We start from the raw sequence: 25,462 nt of genomic DNA, 5'->3' as shown, positions 1-25,462 counted from the left end.
GTAGGTTTATGTAGCCAAGTTTTTCCAAATATAAAGGTCTTCCAGTAACTGAAGAGTATCATGTTTTAACTTTAAATGAATGAAAATGAGATAAAATTGAAAATTCCTATCCTCCGTGACACTAGCAACATTCTGAATGCTCAGGAGCCCACCTGTCTCCGGTGGCTGCTGCCCTGGATGGCACAGCTCAGTTATTCCACCTGATGGACAAGGAGCGTGGGGCACTTATCCACATCATGGGCCTTGGCTGGCTGATGGTTTCAGGGATCACTGACAACCGGGCACATAAGCGAGTTAGACACCAGAAGCAGCTTCTCACAGAGAGGTCCGGGTGCTCACAGTAAGAAGCCTTCTGCACGTCGAGATGAATGCCACGGGAACGCAGGCGGAGCGCGGACGGCATCTACTGATGCGTAGGGCCTCCATCTTGCCATGTGTTGCCATGTTCATCAAGTCTTTTTTTGATCTCTTGGAAGGAGGTGATAAATCTTTTTTTTCAATTATCTCCCACAGGTACCTCTTTCCTTCCATCACCTCTGGTGGTGGACTGTGTGTCTGAGGACTCACCTTCACCAGCAGGGTGTGAGACACAGCATCCTCCTTACAGTTATTTGCAAGTATTCAGGCATGAGGGTGGGTGCTGCCATATTTGGGGCTGGTGGGATTTCTTATGTTGCCATATCCAGCTTAGTTTCTGAAACCAAATCTGATTTTCAGTTCAGTTCAGTTCGGTTGCTCAGTCTTATCCCACTCTTTGTGACCTCATGGACTGCGGCACGCCAGGACTCCCTATCCATCACCATCTCCCGGAGTTTACTCAAACTCATGTCCATCGAGCTGATGATGCCATCCAACCATCTCATCCTCTATCATCCCCTTCTGCTCCTGCCTTCAATCTTTCCTAGCATCAGGGTCTTTTCCAATGAGTAAGTTCTTCACATCAGGTGGCCAAACCACACCAGGTGGTTTCCGCTTCAGTATCAATCCTTCCAATGAACACCCAGGACTGATCTCCTTTAGAATGGACTAGTTGGATCTCCTTGCAGTCCAAAGACTCTCAAGAGTGTTCTCCAACACCACAGTTCAAAAGCATCAATTCTTTGGAGCTCAGCTTTCTTTCTAGTCCAACTCTCACATCCATACATGACCACTGGAAAAACCATAGTCTTGACTAGACAGACTTTTGTGGGCAAAGTAATGTTTCTCCTTTTTAATATGCTGTCTAGGTTGGTCATAACTTTTCTTCCAAAGAGCAAGCATCTTTTAATTTCATGGCTGCAGTCACCATCTGCAGTGATTCTGGAGCCCAAAAAATAAAGTCTGTCACTGTTTCCACTGTTTCCCCATCTATTTGCCATGAAGTGATGGGACCGGATGCCAAGATCTTAGTTTTCTTAGTTTTCTAAAACCTGATTTTAAGTAGAAAGAATTTAACATCCAACTTAATACTCCAGGACTTGGTATTTAAATATCTCTCCATTCTTAGTTTAGAGCTTAACCATGAGACCCTTGTATCCATCAGACCCATTCAAACTTGTGCCATAGTTTGATTGCTTGATTCTGTGGTCCGGTCTCTTTTACCAAGGCCCAGCTTGGCCAGTGGCTCTATTTCCTAACTTCAGGCAGAATACAGTCCACCTACTCAGTTCCCCTGGTTGTGCCTACATGCTTGCCTGAAGTGTCTCTGGAGGCCTTGTGCTTCTGTCCTCTCCCCCGTCATTCCTCAGCGCTTTTTGGTCTTCGTTACGCTGTGCTTTCTGGGCTGTGCAGGCTAAGCCCTGTTGTTCCCGTGTGCTGCCTGCCAGACCGCATCTCCTCCCCACCCCTCCTTCCCAGTCTGTGTCATCTAACTGGAAGCACCTTGTTTCAGGTTGCTGCCTCCATCACCATATCCCACACCACCACACTCGATCAAGTCACAGATACCACAGAGCATCCATGAACATGTGTCAACTATTATTACTTCTCTTTCTTTCTGACCTATTCTGCATTATGGAGTCTGACTCATTTCTTGAAATCCTGTATTCGAGATGCCAAAACTTGCTAAAGAAAATCCATAACTGTCCTACATGGAGTCAGATGCCAGGAGACAAAAGGAGATGACGATGCTCCGAGCCTCAAGTAGTTTCACGCAAAGTAGAGGGAAGACTCATAAGCATGACCGAGTTAGAGAACAACCGAGACTGGCAAACTTCATCTGTGAAGGGCCAGGAAGTACAGTCTGTCAGTCACTGTGGGATGTGTGTTTTTTGTTGCAACTCCTCAGCTCTGTCATAGCATAAAGGCAGCACAGATCACAAATGGGCATGGCGGTGTTCTAATAAAACTACTGGACATTGAAAGGGACACTAGCTTTGAATTTCACGATTTTTCCACATCATGAGATACTATTGCTCTTTTTTGCTTTTTCCAAATATTAAAAATATAAAATAGAAATGAACACACCATTCTTAGCTTGCAGAGTATACAAAAACAGGCAGTGAGCAGGTGTGCTTAGCTGGCATAGTTTTCCAACTCAAGAATATAATTGAGAAGTTAGTTGGGTGGCTCAGATCCAATGGTACACAAGTTTAAGGAAGAGAGGGGATCACTGAGATCCCTTTATCAGAAAGTCAAAATGCAAACTGAGTCTAGAAGGTAGTAAAATAAGTCGGATGATGAAAGGAGGGAAGAGTATGCTCAGTGAGTGACAGCGTAATCCAGGGAGCTGAGCTGACGGTGATGTGTCAGTGATTAAGGAGGTGATGCTAAAAAGGCCCTTGCTGTGCTGTGTTGTGCTTAGTCACTCAGTCATGTCTGACTCTTTGAGATCCCGTGGACAGTAGCCCACCAGGCTCCTCTGTCCATGGGATTCTCCAGGCAAGACTACCAGAGTGGGTTGCCATTTCCTCCTCCAGGGGATCTTCCCAACCCAGGGATCGAACCCAGATCTCCCACACTGCAGGTGGATTCTTTACCATCTAAGCCACCAGGGAAACCCAAGAATACTGGAGTGGGTAGCCTATCCTTTCTCCAGGGGATATTCCTGACCTTGGAATCAAACCAGGGTCTCCTGCATTGCAGGTGAGTTCTTTACCAGTTGAGGTAACAGGGAAGCCCAAAAAGGTCCTTATGATTCACCCATTGTTGGGTATCTGTTGATTATGTACACTTGGCCATAAAGCTGAGAAGACAAAACGAAAAGTTGCTTCTTCTCTCTAGCCTCTGCTTGTAGAATGGCTTTTAGAAAAACACTGAAATTTGTTCTAGCCTCTGCAACTTGTCAACTCCCGCAATTATTTTCTTCTCCGTACGTCTTTGATCTTTATTCTGGATACTTTCCTCAGATCTGTTTTCTATTATCTAGAGCTTATTCTCAATAGTGTCTAATCTGCTCTGGAACACTTCCAAGATTATAATGTATTGATATTTGGCCTCTAGGTTATTTTAAGAATTCTGTTTTCTTAAAACCCCATTTCCTAGTTCTATAATGACCTTGTTTTGAGTGCATTATTATAACTCAGTCTTCTCTTTAAGCCAACTAAATATTTTATGGTATAGTTTGGACTGTTTTATTTTCTCTAGGTTTAAGGGTGTAGATTTTATTGTTTCTCATGATACTTTGTTCTTTGGGCAGGGTATAATTGCTGATAGAAAGTGCCTGTTCAGTGGGGTTTTTGCCTGAGAGGCCTTTATGAAAGTGTCCTTCCAAATGGTTTTGCTTTTGTACTTGCAAAGCCCATAGAGGCTTTACTCATTCCATAACCGTTTCTACATTAATGTCTTACCTTCTATCAGATCAGATCAGATCAGATTAGATCAGTCGCTCAGTTGTGTCCAACTCTTTGCGACCCCATGAATCGCAGCACGCCAGGCCTCCCTGTCCATTACCAACTCCCGGAGTTCACTCAGACTCACGTCCATCGAGTCAGTGATGCCATCCAGCCATCTCATCTTCTGTCGTCCCCTTCTCCTCCTGCCCCCAATCCCTCCCAGCATCAGAGTCTTTTCCAATGAGTCAACTCTTCTCATTAGGTGGCCAGAGTACTGGAGTTTCAGCTTTAGCATCATTCCTTCCAAAGAAATCCCAGGGCTGATCTCCTTCAGAATGGACTGGTTTGGATCTCCTTGCAGTCCAAGGGACTCTCAAGAGTCTTCTCCAATACCACAGTTCAAAAGCATCAATTCTTCGGCGCTCAGCCTTCTTCACAGTCCAACTCTCACATCCATACATGACCACAGGAAAAACCATAGCCTTGACTAGACTGACCTTTGTTGGCAAAGTAATGTCTCTGCTTTTGAGTATGCTATCTAGGTTGGTCATAACTTTCTTTCCAAGGAGTAAGCATCTTTTAATTTCATGGTTGCAGTCACCATCTGCAGTGATTTTGGAGCCCAGAAAAATAAAGTCTGACACTGTTTCCCCATCTATTTCCCATGAAGTGATGGGACCAGATGCCATGATCTTAGTTTTCTGAATGTTGAGCTTTAAGCCAACTTTTTCACTCTCCACTTTCACTTTCATCTATACCATATGAGTAATATAATTTTAAATCCCACAGCCACAAAGAGTACAGGCTTAAGTTTGATATCTTATGCAGTAATGATTTTCCCATTCATGACCCAAGCATAAGACACGTTTTCCTGACACCTTCCTAAAGCTACTAGTTAGAGTTTTCTAGTCCCTCAAGCTCCTTACCCAGCGTTAGCCTAAACTTTCATTTCCTGTCCCAGGCATTACGACTTGAGGCCCCGCTGTAAATCCGTGGGTCTCATATATCCACAGATCATTGCTTTTTGTTCCATCACTGTGGACTGCCCCTCCATTTGAGTTTACCTGTGTATTTCGCACACGTCATTATATTTTGTCTAACATTTCTGTCCTTGGAAGGCAAAGGGAGCCTTACAATGCACTTTCATCCAACAAATTCTCCAAAAGACCCAGTGGTTTTTGCATTTAGGATGAGGACATAAAAATATGTGAGGATCAAGAGGATGAAGATTTTAAATGTGGACAAAGAGCATGTGAAGGATTTAGAGAAGGAAAGTAAGATCCCTCCAGAGACACAGAGGACTGAGACGTCTTTGGGATATACACATTTTATTTATTTTTAATTGTTAATTTTCAAATAATTTTATATTTACAGAAGATGTGCAGAGATAGTATAGAGGTGCCATATACTCTTCACCCAGCTTCCCCTAATGTTAGCATCTCACATCATGATGGTGCAATGGTCAAAAGTAGGAAATTAACAGTTACAATACCAGTCACTACATTACAGACTTATTCAGATTTTACCAGTTTTCCACCAATGCTCCTGTTTTGTTCCAAAGTCCACTCCGGGACCCACATTGTATTAGATGTTGTGTCTCCTTCTCCACCTCCAGTCTGGGACATTCCCTCAGTTTATCCCTGTGTTTCATGACCTTGACACTCTTGATGAGTACTAGTCCATTATTTTGTAAAATGCTCCTCCGTTCGCACTTGTTTGGTGGTTTCTCACGATCAGGTGAAGGCTGTGCACTGATAGGGGTGACATCACAGAGCTGGGGGCCCTTCTGAGTGCACCTTATCAGGGTTCCATATCCTGTGGCTGTTTACTCACTCAGTCATGTCCCACTCTTTTGTGACCCCATGGACTGTAGCCTGCCAGGCTCCTCTGTCCACGGGATTTCCCAGGCAAGAGTTCTGGAGTGGGTTGCCATCTTCTTCCCCAGGGGATCTTTCTCTTGCATCACAGGTGGATTCTTTGCCACTGAGCCTCCATATCCTATCCAAGTGATATTAAACTTGATCACTTGGTTAAGCTGGTATCTACTGTGTTTGTAGCTTCATTAAAGTTAGTCTTTTTCCCTTTGTAAATAATAAATACCTGAGGAACAATATTTTGAGACTATGCAAATATCTGTTTTCTCTTTAAACTTTTGCCCACTCATTTTAGCATATATAGATGAATCCTGCCTAATTTTTACTAATCTTGCCTTATTTTTACTAATTACTAACATTTTAACTCATGTTCTAGTGGTCTAGTGATGACTTGCTATTTCCTTCATTCCATTTTCATGTATTAATGGAATTCTTCTGTAAGAAGGAGTTATCCTTTCTCTATCATTTACTTATTCAATCATTTATCTATGTCAGTATGGACTTCTGAGTATCCACTTCATTGTTTCATAATCCAGTGTTTTATTTCGTTACTGAGATGGTTCTTGCTTTGGTCGCTGAGAGCAATTTCAAGCTGGCACCGTGCCCTTTCCACCCGCTGGCATCCTTAGTGTTCCCTTACACTTTGGTAACTACGGGATTCCCCAGACTCAGCTTGCATCGTCCCTGCCCTCGCCCCAGAATCAATCTCTTCTCCAAGGACCTGGGTAGATGTCTTAAACCATAGGAGTGGGTAGTTTAGAACCCTCCACTTTCATCCAGGGGATGAACATCAGAAATTGGGTCAGAAAAGAAGTTGGAAGGAATTTGGGGAAGCCCAGCATTCAGAGCTTGAGTAGAGAAGATTCTCACAGAAGAGAGAGTAAACTAGAGCTGGACATCAGCGAAGCCATGAAGACAACTCCACGGAGCGTCCTACCTCGTCACCTTCTCTCAGGATTTCCCCTTCCAGCCAGACAGCCAGATAGCTTCATGCCCTGGGTGCACCAGACTCTGAGGAACGGCGGTAAACACATGGACAGCTAACAAATCCAGCCAGTGGACTGTAGCCCTTCATCTCTCCAACGGAAATGTTTCCCAAACTTTGTCAGGCCGATTCCCACTCATCTTTCTAAAGCAGGGCAAGCTGCACCTTTTCAGCCTATATCTATCATTTGCTTTATACAAATACCTTGGTTCCTATCTCTTCAGTCAATTGATGTTTGGATTATATTCTTACATTTTTTTCCCCATTTGTTTCACATTACTTGTTCCCCCAAAATATTGTAGCTCCTTTAAGTCAGGGGCCAGACCTCACACCCTCTGGTATGCTCAGTAGTCAACAATATCTAAATACCAAATAAGCATTTACTAAATATGTCACTTAACATTCATATTAATAAATCAAACGGTATATTGAGTCATCAAAGAAATAGTTGAGCACTGGGAAGATTCCAGGAGCTATCTTATCTATGCAGGAATGTTAAAAACTACTCCTTAAGATGCAAAGTTAGAATATTTATTACTTATGGCTTTGATGATATTCCAAGAAAATATAATCCTGAGCCATGGCAATTCTTATTTCTCACCAGGAAATAACTCATTAGGCTATTTATGGCCTATCTATTAATAAAGCAAGTATTTTATATGGCCACTTCTTGCTATTTTTTTTAAAATAAAAACTATCTTCTCTATTTCCATTTTTAAAATCAAGTACCTGTTAAAGAATTACTAGTATATAAAGCTATCAAATTTTCAAAGGACAAATAGGGGCATATTGATAAAATTAATTGTTTTTTTTTTAAGATAAATAACATTGTTTTTCATATTAAAATAACATGTTCAGTTCAGTTCAGTCACTCAGTCGAGTCTGACTCTGTGTGACCCCATAGACAGCAGCCCACCAGGCTCCCCTGTCCCTGGGATTCTCCAGGCAAGAACACTGGAGTGGGTTGCCATTTCCTACTCCAGGGGATCTTCCCAACCCAGAGATCAAACCCATGTCTCTTAAGTCTCCTGCATTGGCAGGCAGATTCTTTTCTACTGCACCACCTGGTAAGCCCTTTATAACACTATATATATATATATATAGTCTGTAAAAATTACTTTGGATTTTTTTCATTTAATGTTTCCTATTTTTCACATCATTAAATACTTTCTACACTATTTCTTTTGTAATAGTAAATGGAATTTTATAGATTTAATTTATTATATTACACTAGTTTCTATGCTTTGACATCAGGTGCTTCCAACATTTCCACAATATATGCTCCACTAAACATTCCTATATATAACTGTGAACACATCCATATTTCCTTTGCACAATTTTCTAAAAGTGATATGTGAATAGCTATACACAATTTGTGGGATTTTTTTGTTTTTGTTTTGAATTCCATCACCACCTGTTGTTCCAATTTACTACCTCAATCAGCAGTAGTTAAAGCAACTATCAAATAGTATATCATCTCATATTTTTAAAGGAACTTTTCTCCTCTCTTGAGAGTCTCCAGAAAGATGCTAAAATGAAGCTACATTTTCTTTTTCCTATTATGGGAGTGCCATTTTCCCTGAAACTTTGATTATTTTGTCAATACCTTGCTTCTTGCTATAAAAAATGCACAATGACACACATTACTGAGTGTGAGTCGCAAAGAAAGTACAAGGTCATCTGAAGTAAAAAAGTTCAAGGGCACAAGGCAAAGGCAGGAAGAACAAAACATGAAATTTATAAATTTGGCTCCTACATGTAAATCCCTTGTCAAGAACAATTATTTTTTAAGTAAGTTATCTTGCTTTCTTTGGTATTATCAGTACGTTTTCATGAAAGATAGTCTTCTGCACTTGTATTTGAGATTCACCAGTTTTTCTTCTGAAAAAGGAATCAGGGTCTGCCAGCAGTTCTATGTACACAAGTAACTGAGGGATAGTTGTCCTGTTTAAAAAATACTTCGCTGTAGAAATGTGATCATTGGTTCTTTATTTGTCATTATTTATACACTGTACACGGAGAAGGCAATGGCACCCCACTCCAGTACTCTTGCCTGGAAAATCCCATGGACGGAGGAGCCTGGTGGGCTGCAGTCCATGGGGTCGTGAAGAGTCGGACACGACTCAGCAACTTCACTTTGACTTTTCACTTTCATGCATTGGAGAAGGAAATGGCAACCCACTCCAGTGTTCTTGCCTGGAGAATCCCAGAGACAGGGGAGCCTGGTGGGCTGCCGTCTATGGGGTCGTACAGAGTCGGACGCGACTGAAGCGAGTTAGCAGAGCATACACTGTACAAATACCAATAAGGCCAAGAGAAAGGAAAATACAAATTTATGAATATCACAGTTCTGCCTGAACTTCAAATTTAGTTTCATGAATTATCCTTTCCTGTTTGGGACATAAGTCTTTGTTGCTAATATACATATTAGATTTACGTAATGTGCAACATTAAGATGACAATTCAATAATTTTCAATGATAAATTTTTATGCCAAGAGACAAATGAACACAAGCCCTTAAAGAAAACAGTAGCTGATATATACACTTCCTCATTTCTATAGCTAAAAGCCTGAAGAGCAATGTAGCTTTACTTACTTTCAAAAATTTGAATAGTTTTCAGGTACAATCTACTTTTTTTTTTTTTCCACATAGGATTCTTTTTATATGAAGTTTGAGAACAGGTCAAACCATTATGTTCAGTGGTGATATAAATCCAAACAGTGGTTGCCTTGGTGAAGTGGAGGGTGACTAGTGGGGCCATGAGAGAACATTTTGTAGAAATGGACATATTTGTTCCCTTGACTGGGAGTTGGTCTTATGGGCATAGTTCAGTTCAGTTCAGTCTGTCAGTCGTGTCCGACTCTTTGCAACCCCATGAACCGCAGCACACCAGGCCTCCCTGTCCATCACCAAATCCCAGAGTCCACCCAAACCCATGTCCATTGAGTCAGTGATACCATCCAACCATCTCATCCTCTGTTGTCCCCTTCTCCTCCTGCCCCCAATTCCTCCCAGCATCAGGGTATTTTCCAGTGAGTCAGCTCTTCGTATCAGGTGGCCAAAGTATTGGAGTTTCAGCTTCAACATCAGTCCTTCCAATGAACACCCAGGACTAATCTCCTTTAGAATGGACTGGTTGGATCTCCTTGCAGTCTAAGAGACTCTCAAGAGTCTTCTCCAACACCACAGTTCAAAAGCATCAATTCTTCTATGTTCAGCTTTCTTTATAGTCCAACTCTTACATCCATACATGACCACTGGAAAAACCAAAGCTTTGACTAGACAGACAGGTCAGGAAGCAACAATCTACTTTCTTTCCCCTTTGAGATCTGAAAGGCTGGGGATGAAATCAACCTACGTTTTTTTCCTGTTCGTCCATCAATCATGGGTGAGAAAATCTCGACAAGTTTGCTTTAAACTGAAAAATCCTTTAAACTAATACTGAATTCTTCAAGTATAAAGGAGATGAAGTTGATGTGTAGGGAAAAAGGAACTCTACTGATGCCCAAAAAGACACGAAGAAAGCCAAGAATTACATAAGCAGTCTATTTGGCACTGGCCATAGCGCAGGATTTGATTTAGGTCATACCTGAATGGTCTAGTGGTTTTCCCTAATTTCTTCAATTTAAGTCTGAATTTGGCAATAAGGAGTTCATGGTCTGAGCCACAGAAGTGAGAAATAGATTTAAGGGCCTAGATCTGATAGATAGAGTGCCTGATGAACTATGGAATGAGGTTCGTGACATTGTACAGGAGACAGGGTTCAAGACCATCCCCATGGAAAAGAAATGCAAAAAAACAAAATGGCTGTCTGGGGAGGCCTTACAAATAGCTGTGAAAAGAAGAGAAGTGAAAAGCAAAGGAGAAAAGGAAAGATATGAGCATCTGAATGCAGAGTTCCAAAGAACAGCAATAACAGATAAAGCCTTCTTCAGTGATCAATGCAAAGAAATAGAGGAAAACAATAGAATGCGAAAGACTAGAGATGTCTTCAAGAAAATCAGAGATACCAAGGGAACTTTTCATGCAAAGATGGGCTCAATAAAGGACAGAAATGGTATGGACCTCACAGAAGCAGAAGATATTAAGAAGAGATGGCAAGAATACACAGAAGAACTGTACAAAAAAGATCTTCAAGACCCAGATAATCACAATGGTGTGATCACTGACCTAGAGCCAGACATCCTGGAATGTGAAGTCAAGTGGGCCTTAGAAAACATCACTATGAACAAAGCTAGTGGAGGTGATGGAATTCCAGTTGAGCTATTCCAAATCCTGAAAGATGATGCTGTGAAAGTGCTGCACTCAATATGCCAGCACATTTGGAAAACTCAGCAGTGGCCACAGGACTGGAAAAGGTCAGTTTTCATTCCAATCCCAAAGAAAGGCAATGCCAAAGAATGCTCAAACTACCCCACAATTGTACTCATCTCACACACTAGTAAAGGAATGCTCAAAATTCTCCAAGCCAGGCTTCAGCAATATGTGAACCATGAACTTCCAGATGTTCAAGCTGGTTTTAGAAAAGACAGAGGAACCAGAGATCAAATAGCCAACATCCGCTGGATCATTGAAAAAGCAAGAGAGTTCCATAAAAGCATCTATTTCTGCTTTATTGACTATGCCAAAGCCTTTGACTGTGTGCATCACAATAAACTGTGGAAAATTCTGAAAGAGATGGGAATACCAGACCACCTGATCTGCCTCTTGAGAAATTTGTATGCAGGTCAGGAAGCAACAGTTAGAACTGGACGTGGAACAACAGACTGGTTCCAAATAGGAAAAGGAGTTCATCAAGGCTATATACTGTCACCCTGCTTATTTAACTTATATGCAGAGTACATCATGAGAAACGCTGGACTGGAAGAAACACAACCTGGAATCAAGATTGCCGGGAGAAATATCAAGAACCTCAGAGATGCAGATGACACCACCCTTATGGCAGAAAGTGAAGAGGAACTAAAAAGCCTCTTGATGAAAGTGAAAGTGGAGAGTGAAAAAGTTGGCTTGAAGCTCAACATTCAGAAAACGAAGATCATGGCATCCAGTCCCATCACTTAATGGGAAATAGATGGGGAAATAGTGGAAACAGTGTCAGACTTTATTTTTTTGGGCTCCAAAATCGCTGCAGACAGTGACTGCAGCCATGAAATTAAAAGACGCTTACTCCTTGGAAGGAAAGTTATGACTAACCTAGATAGCATACTCAAAAGCAGAGACATTACTTTGCCAACAAATGTCCGTCTAGTCAAGGCTATGGTTTTTCCAGTGGTCATGTATGGATGTGAGTGTTGGACTGTGAAGAAGGCTGAGTCCGAAGAATTGATGCTTTTGAACTGTGGTGTTGGAGAAGACTTTTGAGAGTCCCTTGGACTGCAAGGAGATCCAACCAGTACATTCTGAAGGAGATCAGCCCTGGGATTTCTTTGGAAGGACTGAGCTAAAGCTGAAACTCCAATACTTTGGCCATCTCATGTGAAGAGTTGACTCATTGGAAAAGACTCTGATGCTGGGAGGGATTTGGGGCAGGAGGAGAAGGGGACGACAGAAGATGAGATGGCTGGATGGCATCACTGACTCCGTGGACATGAGTCTGAGTGAACTCTGGGAGTTGGTGATGGACAGGGAGGCCTGGCGTGCTGCGATTCATGGGGTCACAAAGAGTTGGACATGACTGAGCAACTGAACTAATAGCGCAGGAAAGAGCTATCAGTTCTAAATAGATCTGTGCTGCCCAGGATGTAGGAATCTGCACACAGGATCTCCTTTTGCTGTTTTCCGTATTATTTATATTTTCTGCAAGTTGGATACTGTGTATCGGTAAGATAAGCAACGTCGCTTCTTCCACGAAGAAGTAGTGGGTGAAAGATGTGATGAGTGATTAGCAGACTCAGGTCTACTTCTGACAAGTACATCAGAATGTTTGTAAATCACATAGGTGATTGCCAGCGTGCCTACAGGACGACTGAACAAATCTTCCAGAAAAATGCCTCACAGTTTCAATGCTGGGAGAGGGACTCTAAATGCACGTCACACCTTGGAAGAATTCACTGGCGAGGGGTAAGAACATGCACAGACGCACGCAAAACCCTGAACTCTCCTTGCAATGTTCCCAATTCTAAAAATGTGTTTTTTAACTGGCGTGAGTTATCTCTACGATACTGGCAAATTACCTGTTTTTCTAGCTTAAATTTTTGGAAGAGCTTTTTCGTAGATTGAGTGTGTACTGGAAAAAAAAAATGATCCATTATTTTCCAGAAACCATAATCATCAGAAACTTTTGGAGGAGGGAAGAGATTTGTGTAAATTGGCACTTGACAACTCAGTACTTTGAGAGCTTTCCTTCCTCCTTAATAGAAGATGTTGAAGTTTTTCTTTCTAGTGAAAGGATATAACTAGATACAATGACTCTTATTTGGGGCCTTAAAGTAAACTTCACAAACAGCTTCACTAATATTCAGTGAATGCCTGGATGGTCCATCTTTCCCTCCGTCTCATTGTGTGTAATAATGTCAAATTTTGATGCGTGTGCTTCTTCTTTAACTTGTGTGTTTTATTTCTGGTCTTGCGGAGGTACTGTGCATTTCCTATTCTTCAAGGCTCTGATCAATAAGCACTTTCCCGATGCTTCCTGTGCTAAGGGAAGCAGAGATACCCCAGAAAGAGCCCTGACTCCTTCTGCTCAGACACCAGCAGCAAAGCATCATCAGGGAGTTTATATTAACCTACCATCTACGTCGTGACTTCCCTCACTGTCCGAGGAAGTCCACTTTCAGGGCACGGTGATGTTTTTGTTGTTGTTACAGCAAGACTGTAAAGACAAAGGGAGATAGTTAATGTTCAGACTGTTGTTGTTTAGTCCCAAATTGTGTCTGACTCTTTTGGGACCCCATGGACGGCAGCCCAACAGACTCCTCTGTCCATGGGATTTCCCAGGCAAGAACACTAGAGTGGGTTGCGTCTCCTTCTCTAGGGGATCTTCCAGACCCAGGGACTGAACCTGCATCTTGGCATTGGCAGGCGGATTCTTTACTACTGAGCCACCACGGAATCCCAGAGTTCAGCCTACAACATCCACAGCAAATTGTTTTATCCTGTAAAAGATAAGACTTGAAGGCCAGGCTTTGTTAAGAGAAGATTTTCTACCAGCCCCATCTTTCCCTGTTTCATCTTATCAAGAAGCAGGTGAATGCAGAGCATAAGAATTTTCCATAGAGTAGAAATGATCAGTATTCCACCTGTTACTTAGACTGTGAAGTTTTCCCTTCAGTGTTTTTATTTATTTGGAAGTGACTACATATTTACAGAATAGCTACAAACAGGGTACCGAGAGTTCTCCTGTACCCTTCCCCCAGCTGTGCATAATGATTAAAATTAAGAAATGGACATTGGCACCACACTCAGACTTTATTTGGATTTCCTGGTTTTCTACTAATTTTCTTTCTTTCTTTCAATTCATGATATCACCCTGAATCTAGTGCATGAGTATCCTCTAAGCTAAGTCGCTTCAGTCATGTCTGACTCTGTGCGACCCCATAGATGGCAGCCCACCGGGCTCCCCGTCCCTGGGATTCTCCAGGCAAGAACACTGGAGTGGGTTGCCATTTCCTTCTCCAATGCAGGAAAGTGAAAAGTGAAAGTGAAGTCACTCAGTCCTATCCTACTCTTCGAGACCCCATGGACTGCAGCCTATCAGGCTCCTCCACCCATGGGATTTTCCAGGCAAGAGTACTGGAGTGGGGTGCCATCGCCTTCTCCGGAGTATCCTCTAAGCTATGATTATATACATATCTTAGTCCTGCCTTGTCTTTCATGATCTCTACAGTGTTTTTTTGTTTGTTTGTTTGTTTTTGGCCAAGCTGTGTGCCATGTGGGATCTTAGTTCCTCAACCAGGGATCAAACCCCCAAGCCATGCCTTGGTAGCACTGAGCCTTAAACCACTGGGCTGCCAGGGAAGTCCCATGATCTCTATAGTTTTAAAGCAAATGGGATAAATTTTATAGAATGTCCCTCAATCTGAGTTAATCCAATATTTTCTCACAATAAGGCTAAATGTATATGTTTTGGGGAAGAATCCCGGAAAGGTGATGTTAAGCCATGAGTGGTATTCTTAATGAACAAAGACAAGATGTGGAGGAAAGAAAAGGCCAGAAGTTTGCTGCTTCTGGTCCCAAGAGAAAGTAGGGAGAGAGGGAGACAGAAGTAGAGGAAGTAGATAAGAGGGTAATACGGGATCGACTTTTCAGTATCTCCTCCACACACTTTTTGGGGCTAATCGTCAGGGCAAGGGCATCTTTGTAACATCTAGTTAAGTGTAATGTGAGAGAGGCCACTGGGTTAAGGGGTCGCTTTCCCAGATTTAGGCTGTAGGCATTGATGTGCTGGTCAACATTGAATAACTGGCCTTGGGAGTGGGGGGCAGGGGTGCAGATGTGGGAGGCTGGAGCCCTGATCATAATGTTTGCTCATTTCCATGGTGTAAGCACTCTAGCCTTGGCCAATGTGAAACTATCAACTTAATGTTACTGAACAGAAGTGAGAAGAACTGTGTTTTAGTTCACTCTTACATAAGACTTCCACCACACATCTATAACAAGTATGTTGTTTAGTTGCTAAGTCATGTCCAACTCTTTGCAACCCCATGGACTGCAGCCCACCAGCTCTTCTGTCCATGGGATTCCCCAGGCAAGCATACTAGAATGAGTTGCCATTTCCTTCTACAGGGGATCTTCCCAAACCAGGGATTGATTTTGCATCTCCTGAATCGGCAGGCAGATTCTTTACCAGTAAGCCACCTGGGAAGCCATAACAAATACAGATAATAGTAAAATGCAGTAAAACAATAGAAAGCGATGATTCTGAGTACTAATCAACTTGGCTTTTAATATAATTCATTTAAAGATATGTCTATATCATTTAACTTGTAATAATGGCTCTGTTTCACTTAAAGCCAGACATCCTGGAGTGTGAAGTCAAGTGAGCCTTAGAAGCATTACTATAAGTAAAACTAGTGGAGGTGAGGAAATTCCAGCTGAATTATTTGAAATCCTAAAAGATGATGCTGTGAAAGTGTGGCACTCAATATGCCAGCAAATTTGGAAAATTCAGCAGTGGTCATAGGACTGGAAAAAGTCAGTTTTCATTCAAATCCCGAAGAAGGGCAATGCCAAAGAATGTTCAAACTACCACACAATTGTACTCATTTCACATGTTAGGAAGGTAATGCTCAAAATCCTTCAAGTTAGGCTTCCAGATGTTCAGGCTGGATTTAGAAAAGGCAGAGGAACCAGAGATCAAGTTGCCAACATCTGTTGGATCATCAAAAAAGCAAGGGAATTAAAAAAAAAAAAATCTACTTCTGCTTCATTGAATACTTTAAAGTCTTTGACTATGTGGATTGTAACAAACTGTGGAAATTTTTTCAAGAGATGGGAAGACCAGACCACCTTTCCTGCCTCCTGAGAAACCTTTATGCAGGTCAAGAAGCAACAGTCAGAACCAGACATAGAACAATGGACTGATTCCAAATCGGGAAAGGAGTACAACATGGTGGTGTATTGTCACCCTGTTTATTTAACTTATACGTAGAGTACATGGTGTGAAATGCTGGGCTGGATGAAGCTCAAACTGGAATCCATACTGCTGGGAGAAATATCAACAGCATCAGATACGCAGGCGACACATCCTAATAGCAGAAAGTGAAGAAGAACTAAGGAGCCTCTTGATGAAATTGAAAGAGGAGAATGAAAAAGTTGGCTTAAAATTCAACGTTCAAAAAACTAAGATCATGGTATCCGGTCCCATCTCTCCATGGCAAATCAATGGGGAAACAATGGAGACAGTGACAGATTTTATTTTCTTGGGCTCCAAAATCACTGCAGATGGTGACTGCAGCCATGAATTAAAAGATGCTTGCTCCTTGGAAGAAAAGCTATGACAAACTTAGTATATTAAAAAGCAGAGACATCACTTTGCAGACAAATGTCCATATAGTAAACACTATGGCTTTTCCAGTAGTCATGTATGGATGTGAGTTGGACCATAAAGAAAGCTAAGTGCCAAAGAATTGATGCTTTCAAACTGTGATGCTGGATAAGACTCTTGAGAGTCCCTTGAACCATAAGGAGATCTAATCATCCAATCCTAAAGGAAATCAGCCTTGAATATTCACTGGAAGGACTGATGCTGAAACTGAAGCTTCAATACTTTGGCTACCTGATGTGAAGAGTTGACTCATTGGAAAAGACCCTGATGTTGGGAAAGATTGAAGGCAGGAGGAGAAGGGGACAATAGGGGATGAGATGGTTGGAAGGCATCACCGACTCGATGGACATGAGTTTGAGTAAACTCCAATAGATAGTGAAGGACAGGGAAGCCTGGTGTGGTGCAGTCCATGGGGTTACAAAGAGTCAGACATGACTAAACAACTGAACAAACACAAACAGAAAGAGTTGGAGTGCAAATTTCCAAAAAAAAATTGAGTTGCAAGCTCCCTCCAGCATGTCCCTACTTCTAGGGGATTCTGAGCATTTGGCCCAGCACCATATCCCATGTAGACCAGAAAGAAGGATGCAGAGACAGCTGTAGAAGGTATACAGAACTTAGAAAGTGATCCTGTCTCCTTGAGGCCTTAGTGTGGGAAGCAGGGGTCTCTGGAGTTTCTCACTTCCACATTGAGACCATTGGTGGACTAGCAGAGGTCTAAGGTCCAAGAAAGAGACCATGGGCTGGGATGGGGCAGGTGTGGAACTTTGACAGTAGGAGAAAAGTCCAAAGTTACAGCAACAGAAGTGGCCAGTACACATCATCTCGAAAGAGCAGTGGAATCTAGTCACATTTCAATGATCTCAATTTCAGGCAGAAGATGAATTAAGCCCTTCTATATAAAAAATTCTATAGAAGGGCTTCCCTGGTGACTCAGATGGTAAAGCGTCTGCCTGCAATGCGGGAGACCTGGGTTTGATTATGGTTTGGGAGGATCCACTGGAGAATGAAATGGCAACCCACTCCAGTACCCTTGCCTGGAAAATCCCACAGACAGAGGAGCCTGGCAGGCTACAGTCCATGGAGTTGCAAAGAGTTGGACACGACTGAGTGGCTTCACTTTCTATAGAAAAAATTTGGAGCCTCCAGAAAACAATGCATAATCCAAGGATGCCACAAGTATACAAAAACACCCCCCTCATATACCCAGGTGCCATCTTGGGAAAGAGACAGACAAGGGAGAAAGAGAATCTGAGAGTTATCTCAAATTACATAAAGCTACTCAAAAGGCAGTCTATCAGCAGGGCCAGTGTGTTAGCTACCTGAGGTGAGATACATACAGGCGAGTCATGTTCAGGAATTTGTGTCATGAAATGACACTGCCTTGACATCCTAGCATGTGATCAGTGGATGAGGATTGTTGAACAAGACATAGACCAGTTCAGGTGCTGAACTTGTGTGGCCGGGTGCTCTTGGCGTAAGCTGCATCCTCATCCTATACTGGAAGACCATGCATTGGATCCATGATCCACTGGAAAGATCAATCAATTCGAGAAGCATTCTTCTCAGAGAGGACGGTTTTGAAATCATCACCTTCGGATGGGAAAACGATGCCGAGTGGTTTGAATGAGAGGTTGTCAGCGTGTGTGCCTTGGACCAGTAACATCAGCGTCATCCTCGAACACCTTAGAAACACAAAGTTTAAGTCTCCACCCCTTGCACTGAATCAGAAGCCCTGGAGTTGGGCCCAGAAATCTGTGTTTTAACAAGCCCCCTAGGTGATTCAGTTGCAAGCCTGCATTTAAGAACTACTGGTTAGGATGTTTTAAGTGAAAGAATTATGTTCAAGCTGGAAGAAAATGAAACATGATTAATTAAGTGCAAATTATGTCCACTAGAATAGAGAGCTGGAGCCCATGAAAAAGAACAGATCAGGTAGAGGAAAAAACAGAGAAAACAACTTTCTTTGCATATCAGAGTGATATGCAAATAGTAAAGCTGAATACTTTTAGCGGATGATGATTTTTCACTTTTCTCTACAAGCTTAGCAACAGGCCTGCGGTTCCACATTTCCAAGTATCACTCATTTCCCAGTCCCCTGAGGCTTGATTTTAACCCAAAAGGGTCACAGTAGTAGGAACAGAAGAGAGTTTGCTTCGGCTTTGCTCTCACTATTTCTGGCTTTCCTCGCATTCCCTACAATTACCACCACTAATCGCTCAGGAGGCCCCTCTTGGCTGCTTTGGGTCATCCATCTCTTCCCTCTCTGCTGTCTGTTCTGGAGACTCCAGCATCTCATCTTCCTTGATGCTTCTGTTCCTTCTCTGGATGATTGATACGGTTTTGGCTTCGAATCTGGCTGACCTGGACATAAACTGTATCACAGCCAAGAAATTCCCTACACTTTCCATCAGCGCTACATTTTCTTATTGGGGGAAGCCACCTGGAGCTCACAGGATCTTCTAAGGCCGTCTTTCTCAAACTGATGTTTTGCAAATCACTCAGGGCTCCTGCTCTAGTGCAGGTCTAGTCCTGCAGGTCTAGAAGTGAGTGAAAGTTGCTCAGTTACGTCCAACTCTTTGTGACTCCATGGACTGTCCGTGGAATACTCAAGAAAAGAATACTGGAGTGGGTAGCCATTCCCTTCTCCAGGGGCTCTTCCCCACCCAGGGACTGAACCCAGGTCTCCCACACTGCAGGTGGATTTTTTTACCAGCTGAGCCACCAGGGAAGCCCTGAAGCTGCACCTCTAATAAGCTCCCAGGTGATGCTGCCTTTGCATCTGCAGACAGTTACTTTGAGAAACAGCTTTAGAGCAGTACTTATTCTGCTTTCACCACATCTTCTCCCCAGGCATTTAATATAGGTTAGGGAGTGTAGCCATGGGGTGACCAGTTGTCCTAGTTTGACAGGGCTTGTTCAGTCTGGGGCAAACCTAGTGACTGGTCATCCCCAAAGCCCCAGAGTCACTCTAAATAGTCCTCATTCTGCTTCTCCCTAACTTCCTCCCCATCCGACACTTGGATTTTTGCTTCTTGACTCTTAAGATAAATGTTTTCTCTTGAGGCTCTTCATTTCTCTTCCATGAGATGTCCTGTCCTTTGGCAGACCTGTCTCCACCAGCCCTGAAGACAAAACCGATCTTTCACCCTGTGCATTTAGTTAGCCACGTCTCAGGAAGAGCTGCCCATGTAACTTGGTTTGGAAGGTCCCATGTAGCATTTCCCCAGAGTTCATCAGAACTAGGAGGCCTCTCTGAGATTGGCTGGGCCCCATTTGGACAGTTAATTTCTGTGCTTTCACATAAGCGTCCTCATCCCTTCTGTCTCTGCAGACCCAGCAAGCTTGCCCAGTGCCTGGGAGCAATGCCTATTCTGTTTTGCTGCTTAGGTGACAATGTGGACGTTATCTGCAATTAGAAAAAAAAAAAAAAATTCAACTCTGAGGATTAGCAGATACATGTTTTCCAGTGTTGCTACTAGTCCTTTGTACATTGAAACTATGAATTCTTCTAGGCACAACTTCATGCCTTATCATATCAGAAATACAGCTCTGATTATGTCCATCAATAGCCAACCACCTTCATTAACACTGAATTTCCAGGAGACTCGCTTCTAAAATCCCCACAGAAGTACAAAGCAAAGGTTCTGAAAATCTACTATGCATCATAATGACCTAGAGGGACTGATTGCTAAAACACAGATTACCAGCCTCACCCTTGAGTTTCAGATTCAGTTGGCCTGGCTGGGGGCCCAGAAACTTCCATTTCTAACTAGTTCCCAGGTGATTCAGATGCTGCTGGTTCACAGACCACAGTCTGTGGACCCAGCCTAGTGGACCCATTCTATCCCATCACAGATTGCTGTCCTAACACCCAGCGACAGGACATGTTTTCAAAGACAGCCCTTGATTCCCAGTTCATGCTGTAGCTTTCCTACTCTGTGCTATCATTTCATTTCATTCCTGGATTCACTCATTCGTTGTCTTAATCTGCCCAGGCCGCTATCACAGAATACCACAGGCTGGGTGGCTTAAGCAATAGACACTTATTTCTCATCTCTCTGGAGGCTGGTAGTCAATGGTCAAGGGGCCAGCAGGTTTGCTTCTTGGTGAAGACATTCGCAGGATCATTGAAAAAGCAAGAGTTTTCCAGAAAAACATTATTTCTGCTTTATTGACTATGGCAAAACCTTTGACTGTGTGGTTCACAATAAACTGGAAAATTCTGAAAGAAATGGGAATACCAGACCACCTGACCTGCCTCTTGAGAAATCTGTACGCAGATCAGGAAGCGACAGTTAGAACGGGACATGGAACAACAGACTGGTTCCAAATAGGAAAAGGAGTCTGTCAAGGCTGTATATTGTCCCCCTGCTTATTTAACTTCTATGCAGAGTACATCATGAGAAACGCTGGGCTGGATGAAGCACAAGCTGGAATCAAGATTGCCGGTAGAAATATCAATAACCTCAGATATGCAGATGACACCACCCTTATGGCAGAAAGTGAAGAAGAACTAAAGAGCCTCTTGATGAAAGTGAAAGAGGAGAGTGAAAAAGTTGGCTTAAAGCTCAACATTCAGAAAAGTAAGATCATGGCATCCGGTCTCATCACTTCATGGGAAAGAGATGGGGAAACAGTGGAAACAGTGGCTGACTTTATTTTTCTGGGCTCCAAAATCATTGCAGATGGTGGCTTCAGCCATGAAATTAAAAGACACTTGCTCCTGGAAGGAAAGTTATGACTAACCTAGATAGCATATTAAAAGCAGAGACATTACTTTGCCAACAAAGGTCCTTCTAGTCAAGGCTATGGCTTTTCCAGTGGTCATGTATGGATGTGAGAGTTGGACTGCGAAGAAAGCTGAGCACTGAAGAATTGATGCTTTTGAACTGTGGTGTTGGAGAAGACTCTTGAGAGTCCCTTGGACTGAAAGGAGATCCAACCAGTCCATCCTAAAGGAGATCAGTCCTGAATATTCATTGGAAGGAGTGAGGCTGAAGCTGAAACTCCAATACTTTGGCCACCTGATGCGAAGACCTGACTCATTTCAAAGACTCTGATGCTGGGGAAGATTGAGGGCAGGAGGAAAGGGGGCCAACAGAGGCTGAGATGCTTGGATGGCATCATGGACTCAATGGACATGAGTTTGGGTGAACTCTGGGAGTTGGTGATGGACAGGGAGGCCTGGCATGCTGTGGGTCATGGGGTCACAAAAGTCAGACACAACTGAGCCACTGAACTGAACTGAAGACATACTTCGGGCTGGTAGACCACCCCTTTTGCACTGTATGCTGTGTTTTTTCCTCTTTTTCTAAGAGGCTCCACCTTCATGACCTCATCTAAACCTAATTACCTCCAAAGGCCCCACCTCCTAATACCACCACATTGGGGATTTCAACATATGACTTTGTGGGGGGTGCAGACATTCAACCCAGAGCACTCATGGAGTCATTCATTCAATCAATAGTTCTTTATTTCATAAAAGTTTTTTACTCTCAGTTTTATTGAGGTATAATTGAAAAAAATTGTAAATATTTAAGACTTACAATATTTAAATTAGATATTTAAAAGCTAAAGGAACAGGAGAAAAGGAAAGATACACTCATCTGAAGGCAGCGTTCCAAAGAATAGCAAGGAGAGATAAGAAAGCCTTCCTCAGAGATCAGTGCAAAGAAATATAGGAAAACAATAGAATGGGAAAGACTAGAGATCTCTTCAAGAAAATTAAAGATACCATGGGAATATTTCATGCGAAGATGGGCACAATAAAAGACAGAAATGGTATGGACCTAACAGAAGCAGAAGATATTAAGAAAAGGTGACAAAAATACACAGAAGAGCTATACAAAAAAGATGTTAATGCCCAGATAATCACGATGGTGTGATCACTCACCTAGAGCTAGACATCCTGGAATCTGAAATCAAGTGGGCCTTAGGACGCATCACAACAAACAAAGCTAGTGGAGGTGATGGAATTCCAGTTAAGCTATTTCAAATCCTAAAAGATGATGCTGTGAAAGTGCTGAACTCAATATGCCAGCAAATTTGGAAAACTCAGCAGTGGCCACAGGACTGGAAAAAGTTAATTTTCATTCAAATCCCAAAGAAAGGCAATGCCAAACAGTGTTCAAACTACTGCACAATTGCACTCATCTCACACGCTAGTAAAGTATTGCTCAAAATTCTCCAAGCCAGGCTTAAATAGTATGTGAACTGAGAACTTCCAGATGTTCAAGCTGGATTTAGAAAAGGCAGAGGAACCAGAGATCAAATTGCCAACATCCGTTGGATCATAGAAAAAGCAAGAGAGTTCCAGAAAAACATCTATTTCTGCTTTATTGACTATGCCAAAGCCTCTGACTGTGTGGATCACAACAAACTGTGGAAAATTCTGAAAGAGATGGCAATATTAGACCATCTGAACTGCCTCCTGATAAACCTGTATGCAAGTCAAGAAGCAACATTTAGAACTGGACATGGAACAACAGACTGATTCCAAATTGGGAAAGGAGTACGTCAAGACTGTATATTGTCACTCTGCTTATTTAACTTATATGCAGAGTACATCATGAGAAATGCTGGGCTGGATGAATCCCAAGCTGGAACCAAGATTGCTGGGAGAAATATCAATAACCTCAGATATGCAGATAACACCACCCTTATGGCAGAAAGTGAAGAAGAAATAAACAGCCTCTTAGTGAAAGTGACTCTTGAGAGTCCCTTGGACTACAAAGAGATCCAACCAGTCCATTCTGAAGGAGATCAGCCCTGGGATTTCTTTGGAAGGAATGATGCTAAAGCTGAAACTCCAGTACTTTGGCCACCTCATGTGAAGAGTTGACTCATTGGAAAAGACTCTGATGCTTGGAGGGATTGGGGGCAAGAGGAGAAGGGGACGACAGAGGATGAGATGGCTGGATGGCATCACTGACTCAATGAACGTGAGTCTGGGTGGACTCCAGGAGTTGGTGATGGACAGGGAGGCCTGGCGTGCTGTGATTCATGGGGTCGCAAAGAGTCGGACACGACTGAGCGACTGAACTGAACTGATGAAAGTGAAAGAGGAGAATGAAAAAGCTGGCTTAAATGTCAACATTCAGAAAACTAAGATCATGGCACCTGGTCCCATCACTTCATGGCAAATAGATGGGGAAACAATGGAAACAGTGACAGACTTAATTTTCTTTGGCTCCAAAATCACTGCACATGATGACTGCAGCCATGAAATTAAAAGACGCTTGCTCTTTGGAAGAAAAGTTATGACCAACCTAGACAGCATATGAAAAACCAGAGACCTCACTTGCCAACAAAGGTCCATATAATCAGAGCCATGGTTTTTCTGGTAGTGATATATGTATGTGAGATTTGGACCATAAAGAAGGCTGAGCACCGAAGAATTGATACTTTTGAACTGTGGTGTTAGAGAAGACTCTTGAGAGTCCCTTGGACTGCACAGAGGTCAATCCAGTCAATCCTAAAGGAAATCAGTCCTGAATATTCATTGGAAGAACTGATGCTGAAGCTGGAACTCCAACACTTTGCCCACCTGATGAAAAGAAGTGACTCATTGGGAAAGACCCTGATGCTGAGAAAGATTGAAGGTGGGAGAAGGGGATGACAGAGGGTGAGATGGTTGGATGGCATCACTGACTCGATGGACATGAGTTTGAGCAAGCTCGGAGGGCTGGTGATGGACAGGGAGGCCTGGTGTGCTGCAGTCCATGGGGTCACAAAGAGTCGGACATAACTGAGCAACTGATGAAGGTTTACAATATAACTTTTTGGTAAACTCCACGGAGCATTTTTTAAAGGCTGACACAATCATCCTGTCTATTGCTGTCGTGAAGTTTACGGGCTAAGAGAAGAAAAAAATGTACCGTCTTCCTTCACTGAGTGCTTCATGGTTTCCAAAGAGTTTCCACACTCAAGCTCCCATTAAATCCTCTCCAGAGCCCTGAAAGACCAATGGGTGCAGATCATTGCACACATTTCACAGATGAAGGAACTGAAGGGGAAGCGGTCCAGCCAAGGTAATCCCAACCTAGGTCTTGCCAGTCCCAGGTCAGTGTTTCCTCTGCTCAAGTCCACAGCTTTAGTCTTGGCTCATTGTATCCCCACCTTCACTGTTGTCTGAACTGTACCTCTTCTTTAAAGCCCAGTGCAACCCTACCTCCTCCATGAAGCCTTCCCTGAGAACCCTAGTTGATAAAGTTTCTCCTTCTAGAGAAACTCTAACTTTAAAAGATACATGGCACCAGTGTTCACGGTGGACTGTTTACAGTGGCCAAGACATAGAAGCAACCTAAATGTGCATTGACAGATGTAAAGATAAAGAAGATTTGATACTTACATACGACAGGGTATTACTCAGTCATTAAGAAGAAAGAAATGATCGCATTTGCAGCAACATGGATGGGCCTAGAGATTATTACACTAAGTGAAGTAATCTGTGCTTCGTCACTTAGTCATGTCGGACTCTCTGTGACCCCATGGACTGTAGCCCACCAGGCTCCTCTGTCCATGGGATTCTCTGGGCAAGAATACTGGAGTGGGGTGCCATGCCCTCCTCCAGGGGATCTTCTCAACCCAGGGATCAACCCAGGTCTTCCACATTGCAGGCGGATTCTTTACCATCTGAGCCACCAGGGAAGCAAGTGAAGGAAGTCAGACAAAGACAAATATCACGTGAAGTTGCTTACATGTGGAATCTAAAAAAAGATACAGATAAACTTATTTACAAAAGAGAAAGAGACTCACAGACATAGAGAAGTTCTGGTTACCAATGGAGAAAGGGGAGGAGTGTGGGATTAACGCATACATACTACTACATCTAAGACAGATAACACGGACCTGCTGTATAAC

General features: G+C 42.8%; 1 long non-coding RNA gene across 5 annotated transcripts in view; it reads right to left on the bottom strand.

The window, feature by feature from the left end:
• Positions 1-25,462, bottom strand: part of LOC101908237 (uncharacterized) — a 47,317-nt gene that overhangs the window by 3,406 nt on the left and 18,449 nt on the right. For 4 of the 5 annotated variants that reach the window (XR_009495788.1, XR_009495789.1, XR_009495787.1 and 1 more), the window contains 2 exons: positions 13,342-13,423; positions 5,064-8,901 (listed from right to left, as the gene is read on the bottom strand). This is a non-coding gene — a long non-coding RNA (uncharacterized lncRNA). Of the gene's footprint in view, positions 1-5,063; positions 8,902-13,341; positions 13,424-25,462 lie in introns of those variants that run through there. The other variant, XR_233496.5, reaches the window with a different exon arrangement.

The sequence above is a fragment of the Bos taurus genome, chromosome 1, assembly GCF_002263795.3.
Source record: "Bos taurus isolate L1 Dominette 01449 registration number 42190680 breed Hereford chromosome 1, ARS-UCD2.0, whole genome shotgun sequence".
NCBI lineage: Eukaryota > Metazoa > Chordata > Mammalia > Artiodactyla > Bovidae > Bos > Bos taurus.
This window is presented reverse-complemented; position numbering and strand designations above follow the sequence as displayed.